This window comes from Lagopus muta, chromosome 2 (genome assembly GCF_023343835.1).
Source record: "Lagopus muta isolate bLagMut1 chromosome 2, bLagMut1 primary, whole genome shotgun sequence".
NCBI lineage: Eukaryota > Metazoa > Chordata > Aves > Galliformes > Phasianidae > Lagopus > Lagopus muta.
Window position 1 is genome coordinate 42,136,088 of NC_064434.1, and position 14,373 is coordinate 42,150,460.

Consider the following 14,373-nt stretch of genomic DNA (forward strand, 5'->3'; position numbering starts at 1 on the left):
TTTCTATTCAGATATGAGAACTTCGCTAAGAAAACAAAGTCATCCCCTTGTCTAATCCACAATAACTGTCTGTAATTCAAAACAATGATTCAACATTGGGTATGTGAAGTTGTGAACATTTTAATTATTTTTTCTCCACAAAACTTTTGGCACATCTGCCTGAGCAACTTTTTGTACACAGCGAACGTTTAAGCAAGTTTTTCAAAAGAAAAAAGAAAATGAGTTTTTTTCAATCCATGCTTGAGTGCTTGAAGTTTAAAAGCTATCAACTAAAAGGCTTTCAATTGCAAGCACAGTTTGATTTCTCACATGAAATCTTCCAGAGCTCTGAGTGCAGAGGCATTGTAAGACGGAAGGTCCAAACGTACTGGTAGTGTCTAAATACACGCAAGGTGTAAGATGAAAAGGAAAGGTCCAAAGTTGTTAAATAGGTGACAGCAATACTAGAAGAAGAAAACACTGAATAGAAAAGAAGATAATTCTAATTCTAAAACTAATAAGCAAAGATCAGCAGACATACAGTAACTCCTGACTTCCTTGTTCCTGATTATTAAAGTGCTGTGCAGCTTTATGAAGTAAAGCTTGCAGGACAATGAGTTATTTTTGAACAGTCTTCAGAAAGTTCAGGGATGAATGTTAAAACATGAATGTATGGATTGATTTGCTACTCCGGCTACAAATGTTAGACACTGCAGCACTGTTTTCTAAGTGGAGTTCCAAACCCAACTGATGTTGCAATAGTAGATTGCAACAGATTAAATAAATTAAATAAATAGATTAAATTAATTCAAAAATAAATGATAGGTAATTAAATAAATAGTTTTTAAAAAGCATTTCAAAATGCGTCACAATATCCTCTACTCTACGAGCTGATTTTTGAGCACCAAAGAGAATGTTAAGGATGACAGTTATTTTTTCTCTTCTTGTCAACTTATATTAGTCCTGGAAAAAACAACAACAACATATATTTCTCTGAAATAATCCAGTGAAAATTTAAATGTAAAAATGGAATAGTGGGAATTCAGTGCTTGGAAAAACAATGGCAGAAGAACAATTGCAATCTCACAACTCAGCACTTGGGAAAACAGTTTTTGCATTCTTACTAGAAACTTTAGATTTATTTTAATCCTTCAAATACTTGAAGCAAAAGCTTTCACTGTGAAAGATCTCCCTTCCTTTTCCAGATTTTTTTCATACATTTGTCTATTTGTCCTTCTAAACAGCAAGATTACATTAAAAATATTTCATTAGAATTCTGTTTTAAAATAATGTGGTCTGGTAATTGTGGGAGGAAAGATGACCTCAGAAAGACTTGTGTTAATTTTCGTTCACACTGCTTGTCAATTTTCCTCTTCACTCTTCTTTTTGAACATTTATGGGAAGTATTTGATATTTTTTTTAAGGAATCAGAAGTTTTTAAAAGGAATGAAGGATTGTTTCCACCTGGCTCAAGTTCAGTATGAGGAACCTTCATTTGTTTCTTGTAAGTATGGATTTTCCACTTACACCTATTCGGACTCTGGACATAACAACACTGTGTCAGCAGCTTTGCAACAAATCACATGTTTTCTCTATGAGATCTAGTGATGGAAAATCTGGAAAGCAATATTTCATGTCTCTAAGTCGCTTGTTTATTCTCCCAAATACTCAGTTATTTAGCCTCATAGTAATTACCCATTTCTAATTTGAAGAGCATTCATCCAGGAGGTAAAACATTGAGCTGTAATGAATTATTTGTTTCTTTTATGGAGAGCAAATGTGTTACTAAGCAAAGAGTAATCTGCATGCGCTTTTTAAAAACAAAGAAAAGAAGAAAGTGCCAGAGGAATGAGGAATGCAGATTTTTTGCTTCTTGTTTGTTATTGGATTTCCTTTTTTGGGGCCTCCATTTCAGCCACTGGCAGTACTACCAGCAGAGCCCGCTATGAGACCATTCAAATTTGGAGAAGAAAGGTGGTCGTTCACAGCCAGGTTTCTTACATTTCACTCTTTCCATAGACTGTGGGGACTAGAGTCCACAGACTGCCACTATCCACCAGGCCAGGATTCCACCTAACCGCAGAAGAGGAGGCACCGACATTCATTCACCCAGCCAATGTCACCCTGAGCAGTCCAGCCACCATCTCAGAGATAGCACCAAGCCCATCCAAGCTCATCCCTCCTGACCCTTTGCAATGCCATTTGCCTATATACATAGTTAAACATCCCAGCTGGTCAGGGAGACGAGGCGTCGGACAGGCGTGATGTATTCATCAGCAAAGGGACAAGGAGTATTTAGGTTGATTGTTAGGCAACAATACTACGTGCTGTGGGCAAGAAGGACACAATGCCAGCTCTGGGAATTTCACAACACTTGCTTTTTTTCAAGACTTTGTAATTGAGGCTTGCGGGGTTAATAAACAACAACTACCACCAAAAGTAGCTATTACGACAGGACAGAAGAAAAGGACAAGAAGAACATTTTGGACCGCTTGCGGTTGTTATTCTGTTAATAATCCAGTAAGAAAGTGAGAGGTCTTTTGTGTCTTTTTTAGTTCAACAGCACGCCTGTAAATAAATCCCAGAGGGGACAAGTTTTTGAAGGCCAAGATGAAAGCGAGGGCTAAGGCAGGCAGGGGAAAAGGTGGTTTTGGCTCAACCCAAGCAGTTGTATTTTGCATGCCTAAAACCAAAACCACACTTGGTCTTTCACATGAGGTCTTGCTGCACCAGGAGCAATGATGTGTGGGGCACGGCTGTGCATGGCCCACTGCAGCACAGTGCAAGCAGGAGAGAATAAAGACATGGTCAGCATCAGATCTGAAGCTATTCTCAGTCAGCAAAGAGAAGGAATAGGACAGCAGGGCTGCTCCCCCTGCTCCTGGTGTGTAGAACAACAATGCAGGTAACAGCTGAGTTTGGAGGGCATTACTGTGGTCTGCAGCTGCGGACCCCATCTCCTTGCTAAGGATGCACTGTGCTACTTCAGGAGATTTATCTCAAAGGTCATCAGGCAATTAATTACCTGCACATGGAGTCCTGGAATGAGCCATTTGCCTTATCTCTAGACTGGAGAAAAAAACAAGAGAAAGTCTCCCATGCTCACTGCTGCAGAAACTTCAGCAATAAACACATGCTGAGACAAACCTACCTTAACCAGGCTCACACACTCACAAATAACAGCCTTGGATGTGGTTGCTTAATATCCCAAATGAATAGCTAAATGCATCATGAGGTAATTTAGAGTACATAGACAGTGCCTGTGCAGCAAGGTAAAAATAGGTCTTGTGTATTCAAAAACAGGTCAGACACAAAGCAGTGCAAGAGAAAAGGTCTGTAGAAGTGCGTGTGACACATGTTGGAGGCTCTGCCCTGTGACCGCTCTCACTGTCACCAAATGAAGTACAGCACAGCTAAAATGGGACATGCAAATACGAAGGAATTGGGAAATTAGATATGAATGTTCAAGACGCCAAATGTAAAAATGAAAGCAGTGCAGAATTTAGGTATGGCCCCATGCTCCTAACGAATCTAGATAATGCTGAAAGTCCAGCCAGACCAGGCTTTGCATAGGTGAAATATTTCTCACTGCTATGCATAAAGTACAAATCACAGTCAGGCTGTAAAAATACAGTTTTCTGTATCAAAAAACAAGTCATGGCCACAGGAGGGATCCGCATGCTGAAGTTTATTCTGAAGAAGTCAATTGCTGAAATTAAAACAAGTTTTTTTGGGCCACTTACGGTGTCAAATGCTTTCTCCACATAAAATGTTTGTTCTTGCTGGGTTTAATGAAAGCTGCTGTGAAATGGGTATCATGGCACAACTTGAGAGAGCTTCAAAACAGGTGGTAGGAATGAAAGAAGGAGGAATAGGAGTTGTTCAAAGGAAGGTAACTCCTGCACTTTCGTTAGCATGCCTGATTCGCAGCTCTTGAATGATGGAGACAGCAAGGATGGCAGCTGTACTTTGTTTTCTAGGGTAAACTGCTGTGTTGATCTAAATCAAACATAAGAATAGTACAGATATTATACAACTTTAATATGCTGTATATATCCTGTGTCTCTAATATTTTACTGCTGTGTACAAGTCCTTGCAAATTTGCTGTAAGACACTAACAAGATGCTTCTGTGGTTGCAAATTGAAATGTTTAGAATTTTTGCTTTGTAGGAAATACGACTTTTCATTCCACCCAAGACAAGAAAAAATCAAATTCTTGAATATATCTTTCCCACAGATCCTCAGGGATTTCAGATCAACAGAGAAAATATGGGGAAGATTCCCCATTGTAAGATTTTGAAATTATTTGAAGTTGTCCAAAAGAGTGGTCATCTGAGAGCTGGGCTATTTATGTTTGGATTTAGACACACTTCCACTAGCTTAGTTGGCTTTTATTGGCCTTTGGATTATTGTTGTTTTTCTTTTTTTATTTTTATTTTCCTGGTAATTTTTTGTCTCGTTTTCACTTTAAACAACAATCTAGCTAGAACCACAAAAGTGTCCTGGGAGCTACCATTTACCAGAATTGAAAAATGTTATGACAAAGTCCAAGTGATGGGAAGACGATACCTCTGTGTGTAGCACTTGCTAAAACGTGACATCAAGTATGAACATGCGCCGTAGATTTAGATTCTACTGCACTGCTTTTACTTGTATCTGATGTGCGTAGGGATGAATGCTTTTGTTAAGACCACAACCTTTTATCAAAACCTCTACATCTCCCCAAAGTAAATTCCATTTCTGTGTAATGCCCATTTCCCATCTCAGCTCTTCAGATGAGACAAAGTACAAATACCACTTGCCTATGGTGTGGAGGCAGTGCCGCAGCCTGGTTCATTGCCCTGGCAGGGTGAAAGGCCTCCAGCAGCAAGACCTGCTCCTTTCCCCGTGACTCACTACTCACACACACCCAGCACTGGCTGATAACAACCATCAGTGGAAATGTTGGTTTGTGCCAAAATGAATTGTGAGGGAGAGGGTCTCACCTCACTCTGAAGGCACAACTCTCCTTTCCTGGCATGGATTTTGGTTTGCTAAAATACTTAAACCTGACTTTGGTGATAGCCTGTTCTTGACCTACCAATGAATGCTCACATGCAAGTAGGAGCCCTGATTTATACTAAGCAACAACAGAGATGCGGGTGGAACCAAGTATCTCTTTTTATGAGTGAAAAGGGCAGATGCAGGGCAGGGAGGAAATTTGGGAAGCAAGCAGCATGGCTGCAGTGGCCCCTACACAAGGACAGTAGAGGGGAGGCCTAAAACTTCTCACTTGTCCTCCTTTCTCTCCAAATGAAACAACACTAGTTTTCCGGAAACATTTTCTGGCAGTAGGTCAAAACTTCTGTTTCACAGAAGAAAATGTTACTACCATTCTCTATATTTTCCTTTTTTTCCCCCTTTCATTTTCCATTTATTTCTGTTTTAACTACTGGTTGTTTGCAAATCAGCCATGGTAGTCAGTGAATCACTGGATGAGTGACTGTACCCATGGATGCCCTTAGCACCCTCTGTGCTGTCCCTGTGACTTCTCCATCACTGAGCAAAATAAAGCAAAGCCAAAGCATGCATTGGGGGGAGGGGGGGTAGGAGGAGAAAGGAATAAGAACATTTCCCAAGCAGTTGGACAGGATGGCTGTAAAAACAGGAGGCCCTTTTTTTTTTTTTCCCTTGTCTTGCCAGAAGTAGTGCTAGGAGAACTGTGCTCCTTGCTGGCGTGTGGCCCTGCCTTGCCAGAACGGATACTCCTTTGGCATTGCAAAACCCCAAAGAGGTTATCCGGTCAAGGTGGTTGTGTCTGGAGCAGTCTAAACAAATTCTGTATTTCTGGGAATTATCACTCCGTTGGTCAGAGTACTGGTCGTGTGGCTACTGGCATACCAGCTCTACAAACAGAGAAAAAAAGTGTAAGAACTATTTTAATAAACGATTCCAATGGGAGTCTAAAGCATGTTGATGATTTCTTTCATGTGTTAATGCCATTAGCTACCTCAGGCATTAAGCGTGGGGAGTACCAGTAACTGACAGTGCACTGAGTGGGGAATGAATCATTTTATTTTATTTTTTTAATAACTTTGTTGTTCTCATGAAATTTGGCCTCAGCAACATTGTCAGGTTTCAATTAGTGTTGGTAACACTGGTTCAGAAAAAAAAAAAAAAAAAACAACTTGATCCATGATGTGTTACTAGAAATTTGACAAAGAGTGCCTTCCAGCCCCCTTTAAAGTGGTCTGCGTCATGAAGGGCATTAAGAAAAAACAGGCCCATGGCAGAGGGATGGCTGTTGTGCCCTGCTTTTCTATGGAGGATGCAAGCAGAGAAAGTTTCCTTGCATTTCTCCTTTGCCAGCCCATTCAACCATCAGGCTTCTCTTCGGTGAAAATGCATGTGCTTTGTACACTTTATCAAGTGTCACTTCCTTAACACAGATTAGTGAGAGTGGTCGGATTCATAGCATGAAGCACATCACAGCTGGAGATGGGGGCTTTAGAAAGCGAGAGGGACAAATACACAAGCAGCTCTGCAACCAGAGCAAGCTTTTCTTTTGTGCTGAACCTGACAGGCTATGTAATGCTTTTCTACTTGAAAGATAGATAAAAATAAGAGCAAAGAGCTCTAAAGCATGCAGGATAAAAACCCAAAGGTTACTGTGTTCTAAAAGTAGGATCTCCAAAACTTCACATAACCATAGCACCTGACTTTCATGTGCCTAAAGCTGCAGACCCAGGGGTAGTCTGTCCCAGTGAGGACACACACAGGTCTTCTGCCCCAGCTGCCAGCTTTGGATCCATCCCCACCACATGCTCAGTCTGCAGCCCAGTCTGCAGAAGTGAAGCACAGTCTTCACCTAGCTCAACCCTGAGAGCTGACTGCCTGCCCAGGTGGCCTGGGGAAGGGGAAAATGGCAGCAGCATTGGCTAAGCCTGGCTTTGGCTTCCAAGGAGCTGATCTTTGCCCTTTACAAGAAGCACTCCAGCCATCACAGCCTGCAGCTCCATGTTGCCCAATTTGCTCTTCTGAGAAGACCTAGAAGCACCACTCACTTCCATGAAGAGTGGAAAGCATTTTGAGTGTAATATGAAATCCTCTTGAATAAATCTTAATGGGCAGAAGCCTGTCCCTTGGTATGGACCTAATTACTGAGCCATTTAGTAAACAAAGGAGTAATGCTATTAGTTAGGCATGCAGAGCAGACCCTCTTTAATCTTTGAGAGTCCATGGACTTGTATCAGAACTTTAGGGTCTGCAAGGCAGCACGCACCTAACTAAGAATGAGAAAAACACAGAGATTTAAAAGGTCAAATCCTAACTCTCTAAGTTACGTATGAGAGAGAGAAAGACAGCAGTACCACAGATGTGCTCATGCAGAGCAGTCAATGTGCTTAAGTCAGTCGAGCCCACAGGAACCTTCCCAGGAAGTTAGAGGATATTTTATTATCACTCCTGAACTTCTCTGCTGAGGTTGCCAGTGGGTGAGCCAACTAATTTCAGTGCAGAGGGAGTTTTGTCAGATGGCCACCTAGGAACTTAGGCAATGACCACCAAATAAACCCATGAATTTCTTCCACTAAAAATATAAATGTGCATACTATCAGTGAAATGAATTTTAGCTTGTAAAAAATAATGTGAACAACATACATGTATGTTATAGTAGTCCTGCCAAGGACTTAGGGGTTCTGGCTGATGAAAAACTTAACAAGAGCCAGCAGCGGAAGGCCAATGGTATTCTGGGTTCCATCAGAAAAGGAGTGGCCAGCAGAGTAAGGAAGATGACTGTCCCCCTCTACTCTGCCCTCATGAGGACATATCTGCATCTGTCTGGGGCCCCCAAAACAGGAAAGATGTGGAGCTTCTGGAGGAGGTCCAGAGGAGGGCCACAGAGATGATCCAAGAGCTGAAGCACCCCTCCTATGAAGATAGACTGAAGGAATCAGGCTTGTTCAACCTGGAAAAGAGCAGGCTGCTGGGAGACCTCATTGCTGCCTCCCGCTTTAAAGGGAGTTTATAAACATGAGGGAAATCAACTTTTATAAGCCTAGATAGTGATAGGACAAGAGGGAATGGTTTTAAACTAAAAGAAGGGAGATTTAGATTAGATGTTGGGGAATTTTTTTCTGTTGAGTGAGTGTGAGATGATGAAACAGGTTGCCTAGAGAGGTTGTTGATGCCCCCTCCCTGGAGGTGTTTAAGGTCAGGTTGGATGGGGCCTCAGGCAACCTGAAATAGTACTTGATCTAGTGACTGGTGATCCTGCCTGGGGCGTGGGGGGTGGAACTTGATGATCTTTGAGGTCGTTTCCAATGATACTATGGTATGTGTATGCCAGCTGTTTTTGTTGTAGGTTTGTTTCTTTTTCCTAGACAATGAAATAGAATAAAATCTCTTGAATAAATGTCATTAGCTATTGTGGACTTGTCATCAGAGATGGTGGTGAAAATTTGAGGACTGGGTATGCAAATACTATGCATATTTGGAGGTGTTAGGGGAACTTTGTGTGGCTGACAGTCACTAATTCACCTCTCCTGTGTGTTATGTCCTCTCTTCTCTAGCGAGTTCTCAACTGATGTAGGAATAAGAGTATGAGAGCTGTTGAGAAGCATTACAAAGGTCTTAAAATGCATAAAATTGGGAAAGAATGAGAATGGACTAATGGACCTACTGACCTAGGATGACAATGGCTTGCACCTAAAAATCACTGAACCTTGTTCCCATCCTTCCTCACTTCTCACTCATGTCTAGACCAAACAATAAATCTTGAGATAGTCTTACCACAGCATCTGATTCTTGGGAACTTCACTGGTCATCTTGATCGCTCTGACTTTTTATGTCTGAAATGTGGTCTCTGGATCAGCTACTGCAGCTCTCTATTGCTTTCTTCATCTGCATTGTACTTTCTATTGACTCATAAAAATCCTGGCTCATAAAGTAAGGTTGTGATGTTTGGCTATGGTATCTATCTATTACATACATGTTTAAATCCATTTTCGCCTACATTCACATCCAACTAGTGCATAGCATTTGCTTTGTAGTTCTGGCATATTAGCCACAAGTCCTATGATGCATTATGAAATCATATGTTTGTAGCCCTTTCTTTTCCTTGATGAATTTGTGAATAATCAGATGCCTCTCTGTCTCAAGAAAAAGAAGAAAAAAAGTAATAATAAAAAAAGAGTGAAATACTTAGATGTCAGGACACATTTAATCTGAAATAAAGTCCCATGAGTGGCAGTGTTGGCATAAGTGGTTTGTGGTTATCTATTTCACACATACACAAAATGATAAGATTCATGTTAAATGCTCGGCCTTTATTCTTGTACAAAACAATTCCATTTGACTTCAGACGGATGAATGAAGAAATTGGGCTACTGGAAGAACAAGGAATGAATTACTGTAACCAGATTAGAAACATTAGAACTTTAAGCTAATATTGTAAGTTAACTAAGGTCAGTAACTAATGGAGCAGGAAAGGATAAAAAAATAAATACATAAGTTTCTGCACTCCTTTGCTCTAATCAATATGCATCATGATTTTTAATTTGTTTTTACGCAAATACCTTCTGAATTTTGCCATTTTTCATTCTGTGTCAATTCACAGCTGTGCCAGCATGAATAGCTTGGAACTATCAGTATAAAAGGCAGTTATCTACTGAAAAAGCACAGAGCATCAGGAAAAGCTGGAGAGGGCTTACTCTACCATTTCAAGAGAACAGGGCTCTCTTAAGAAAAAACGCAGATAGGATAAACCATCGACATTTTATTGTTATCTAGAGTGGCAATCACTGAGAAACCCATGAGACCAAGCTGAACAGAGATTGCCTGTCAGCCCACACATTTCAAATGGATTCTTAGGAGGGATCTGAATATGAGTTTTCAGGATACATTGTCTATTACTCTAAAGTAAGAGATTAACGGAATTTCATGTAAGGCCGTATGTCTGAGTAAAAGATTTCACTTTTATTTAAGTGGCTTTTTCCTCCTCATTCTGATAGATAAGAGAATGAATCACTGGAATTTTTGTACTTTCCATTTCTAAACAATGGGAAGGGAGAGTTAGTTATTTTTAGCAGGATCAACGTTTGTAGTGGTTTCACTCTGCATATTCTCCTGCAAAATCAGCTGCTCTTTGCAAGAGGTCAGAAAGCACAACCTAGAAGAGTACAGGCCCACTTCTGGGAACTACAGGACCTTCTGTTCAAGCCACCACTCAGCCTACTGGGACCACAGGCACAGCCTACTCCTGGAGATGTACTTTTTCTGCTACTTCCCAGCAAATAATTAAATCTGATGCTCAGAGCACATTTACAGTACAAAACAAGAACCCCACACGTGTCTCTGAATTCTCAAAAAAATCACTCAGCGTGGGGTTCGATTTTACCACCAATGCCACTGACTTGAGTGAAAACCCAAAATTTGGCTTGCAGAATATCATCGTGGCTGGTATAAATTTTCCTAATAACATGTTGCAGTGCTTAAGCAGTATGAATTGCTTGCGTTTTTTTATGATGTTGACAATGTGGCAGAGGAGTGTTTTTATGTCATAGTTTAAATGAAAACTTTTTCAAAATACTGGCTACCAGCATCCAAACTTGCTCAAGGTATGATCCAAGACTGAAGCAAAAAAAAGACTGCTGGCTGATTGCAGAGGCTTTAAACCAGTCCTTTGCTCTTTCTTTCTCCTCTGTTCACTGAAAACACTGAGTAAAATCTAAAGAAATTAAAATAAAAAAATAAAATAAAATAAACCAAGAACGATGTTAATGTCCCATGAATATTGAATTGTTTGTATTGTAACAGTGAAGGGCAAAATCATTAATTTAACTTTGCAACTGTTTGAATACCTTCCTACTTTGAAAACTACTCTGCTATATGGAGAATAACAGGAATATATTTTACTCTTAAAATATGCATGAGATGAGATGCATGAGACTACTAACATATTGCAAAGTCTAAACGCTCAAACTGCATGTATTTCTAATTGCTCTGCTAAGAGTGGATCCTGTTCCCACTGAAATCAAGGCTCTCACTGTAATTAGCTCTAGGAAAGTGGTTTCAGACTGCTTTCCAGATATTTAGAAGAAATACTTTGGGGTTCTTCTTATTGGCATGACTCTTTGTATGCTGTGAATATACTACAGGGCAAGACCTCAGGAGTCTCTGAAATAGAATGGCAGAATTACACTCTCATTGCAAAGACCATTACTCTCAACTATGCAGCATGGATCTAGACTAGAAGTAATGAAGGAGTTTGTACCTTCATCAGAAAGATGGGATGATGCTTTAGACACTAGGGAGGTACTCTAAAAAGCAATTAGAAATTCAGTGGCTTTTCGTAGACTCTTGTGTATTTACTGAGAGACAAACCCTAAAAACAACTGTAAAAGCTCAGTGGTAGAATGATTGTCCCACAGGGGCAATATAAGGGCTTTTTCACATAAACATATCATGATTGCCTTAGAAGGTTGATGATGAAGGCTTTTTCTCTCTTGCTATGGACTACATTTTTCTGATGCAGCAGGAATTTACCTGGAAAGGCAGAGGACAGAGTTTTCTTACACAGAAGCTGACACATTAGCACTACAAAAACCACTTTACCACTCACAGAGAAAATATCAGTGTTATTTCCTTGTTCTGAGCTACAGAAATTCACATCCTCATTTTATCTGGAGATGCTTTCAGATCTCAGCTGAGCACAAGGCACACCTTCCTGCCATTCTCCTTCTGACTTAGTAGCCAGCAGATGTGTTTTTATCACTAAGCCATTTTACCTTAAGGATCAGCACATTTGTATTCAAAGCTGAGGACAGATAACCCAAGGAGAGAAAAAAGGATGAAGTCAGGTCTCAGGACACCAAGTCTTGTCTCTGACACAAGCTCCTGGATGACCTCCAGAAAGTTATGTGTTATCTTTAGTCTATCCTCCTATAAAATAAGGACTATATTACCTCTTTTCTTTCACTTTGTTTATGTGAATTTAATAATCTTGAAGTTAGACACATTTTGCATGTATTTAAGTGCTATGAAGCTGTCTGCATCCCTTTGGAGCAAAGCTACCCTGTTTTCTTATCCTTGCTCCCAGCTCTTTGTAGCTCACCCAGTAGCTATAATTCACCCAGTTGACACAGAACAAAAAATTGCACCAATCCCATATCTAGCACTATTTGGAAAAAGTACTGAGGCTCACTTGGAGCTGCTACGGAATGGAAACCTTTTCTCCCTCTGTTTGCAAGTCTGATGCCCTTGCTGCCTTGCATGTACAAAACCAGGGCTCCTTCAGTACCTGGATGGTTCTGTGAGATAATGGCAATAATTACATGCTTCATGCTTCTAGCTTCTTTCATGGATGGCTTACAGAACTCCTTGAAAACATCAATCCATTCTCACAACATGCCTGGGAGGTAGATAAGTGTTTTTATGCACGCAAGACATTATTTATTGTGAACTGAGAGACAGTTCTCTACTGCTGGTATACCAAAGATAAATGACTTGCCCAGGCAAAGCCTGGAAGGGAACTTAGGGTTGCTCCAAACCATGTGTTTCAATCCCTAGGCCAAGGCAGTTTCAAAGTTATTCAACCTGGCAGAAGTTGAAGTACTTGCTGAGGCCACAGTGATAAATCTTGGGCTCCCAGTTCACCACGGTGCAGGCAAGAGTAGAAGTGGAGCCTGGAGAAGGACCGATAAGGCCGCCAGTGCTCCCCGAGCTACTCCCATGTGGTTTGGCTCCTGCCCCCCCGGGGATCGCCTCTTCTAGACTGCGTGATGAGTCAAGGTATTGTGGCTGAGACTACAAGAATTGGCTCTGTCACCGAGCAGACAGACAGACATTCAAAGAAACCACAGCCCTCTGGTTTCTTTGCCCATGTTTGCTTAATCAAATTCAGGTTGTGCACACGCATATGTATTTTTCACTCACAGCACAAACAAATGCTGCTCAGCACCTGAGGGTGGCTGGCTCTCAGAAATGCCTCTGGAAATGTGACTCATGGTAGGAGTAGCGGGAGGCTCCTATGGCATTCACTCCAACGCGGGAAAGAGCATTCCCTCTTACTGTAAGTGAGCTAATTATGTTACTGTAAATCTCACTCTCACATTTTCAGCTACCTCTGCATCAGCTCATAGGCTTCACTTATGTAACTGTGGAAAACTTTCTACTGAACAGAAGATTCCTCCTGAATGCCACATTGGTTGCAGGAGGCTTGTGTGTAAGTGTAGGCGGGAAGTGAGGCTTCAGCACAAGTAGCAGAAAGCATTTCTTTGACTGAAAATGCTACCTTTTCTAAAGGTCAGTAGTACAGACTTTTGTGTTAAATTGCACCATGAGCCTGTAACAATTACGAAGAAAATGAGCAATCTAAGAAAGGGATTTATCTCAGGGAAATAATCCTATTTACATTCAAACCCCCTTCCTTGAAGTGTTCAAGGCCAGGTTGGATGGGGTCAAGTGCAGACTGATCTGGTGGGAAGTATCCCTGCTGGTGACAAGGGGTTGGAACTGGATGATCTGTAACGTCCTTCCCAATCCAAACCATGCTGTGATACAGAAGTAGGTCAATATTTTTATCCTTAATATTTCAGTTAAACGCAATATTTCCTTCTACATCTTGTCTTTGGTCTTGCCTAGTGTCCCTGCCTCTATCATTGGGCAGTTGATAGAAGCCTGTCTACATTTAGGGACATTCTACAGGTGCACCTCAAAAATCAGCCATTCTCATACAACGCCCTGTTAACATGGAGAAAAATCCCGTGACTTCAGTCTGAGGTATTTGGTAGCAGAGAATGAAGGTGATGAGCACTTTGGAAGATAAAAGTTATTCCACAGTTGTGCCAGATTATAATTGCTACAGTGAGTTGGGTTAGGCTATGATGAGCATAGAAACAACTCTTACATTCAGGCTAATGAGGAAACAGGTAATGGCTGTTCTGTTTGAAAAAAGAAAGGGAGCATCAGAGACAGAATTACCATAGATAAGGTTGGAGCAACGCTGGGAGCATGTGCCGAGAAAATTCAAGAGAATATCTGGGGCAAAATGTTGACTGGAAAAGAAACCCACAAGGCAGGAAAAGACTCTGGGCAGGTCTACACAGCCCAGTGCCCTTGGCTGGTGCCTTCCCACCTTTGTGCCCAGCCTGAACTCACCTGCATCATCCTTTTGGACATGCTGAATTTCTCAGCTGGCCTGGATCCCATTGCCTGGGAGCCCATGAGGATCAGCCTGTCTGCACTTGATTGAAGACATGTCTATGCAGCTGCCAAGCTGCTCCCTTCTTATTTTTCATTTTAATCCCTCTCACATTCAGAAAATAAAAGAAGAAAGAACATTTCTTGTAAACAAATTTAAAAAGAGCAAGCAATTGACACCATCATCTAGCTGAGGTAGCCCACTGAATAGTGCAT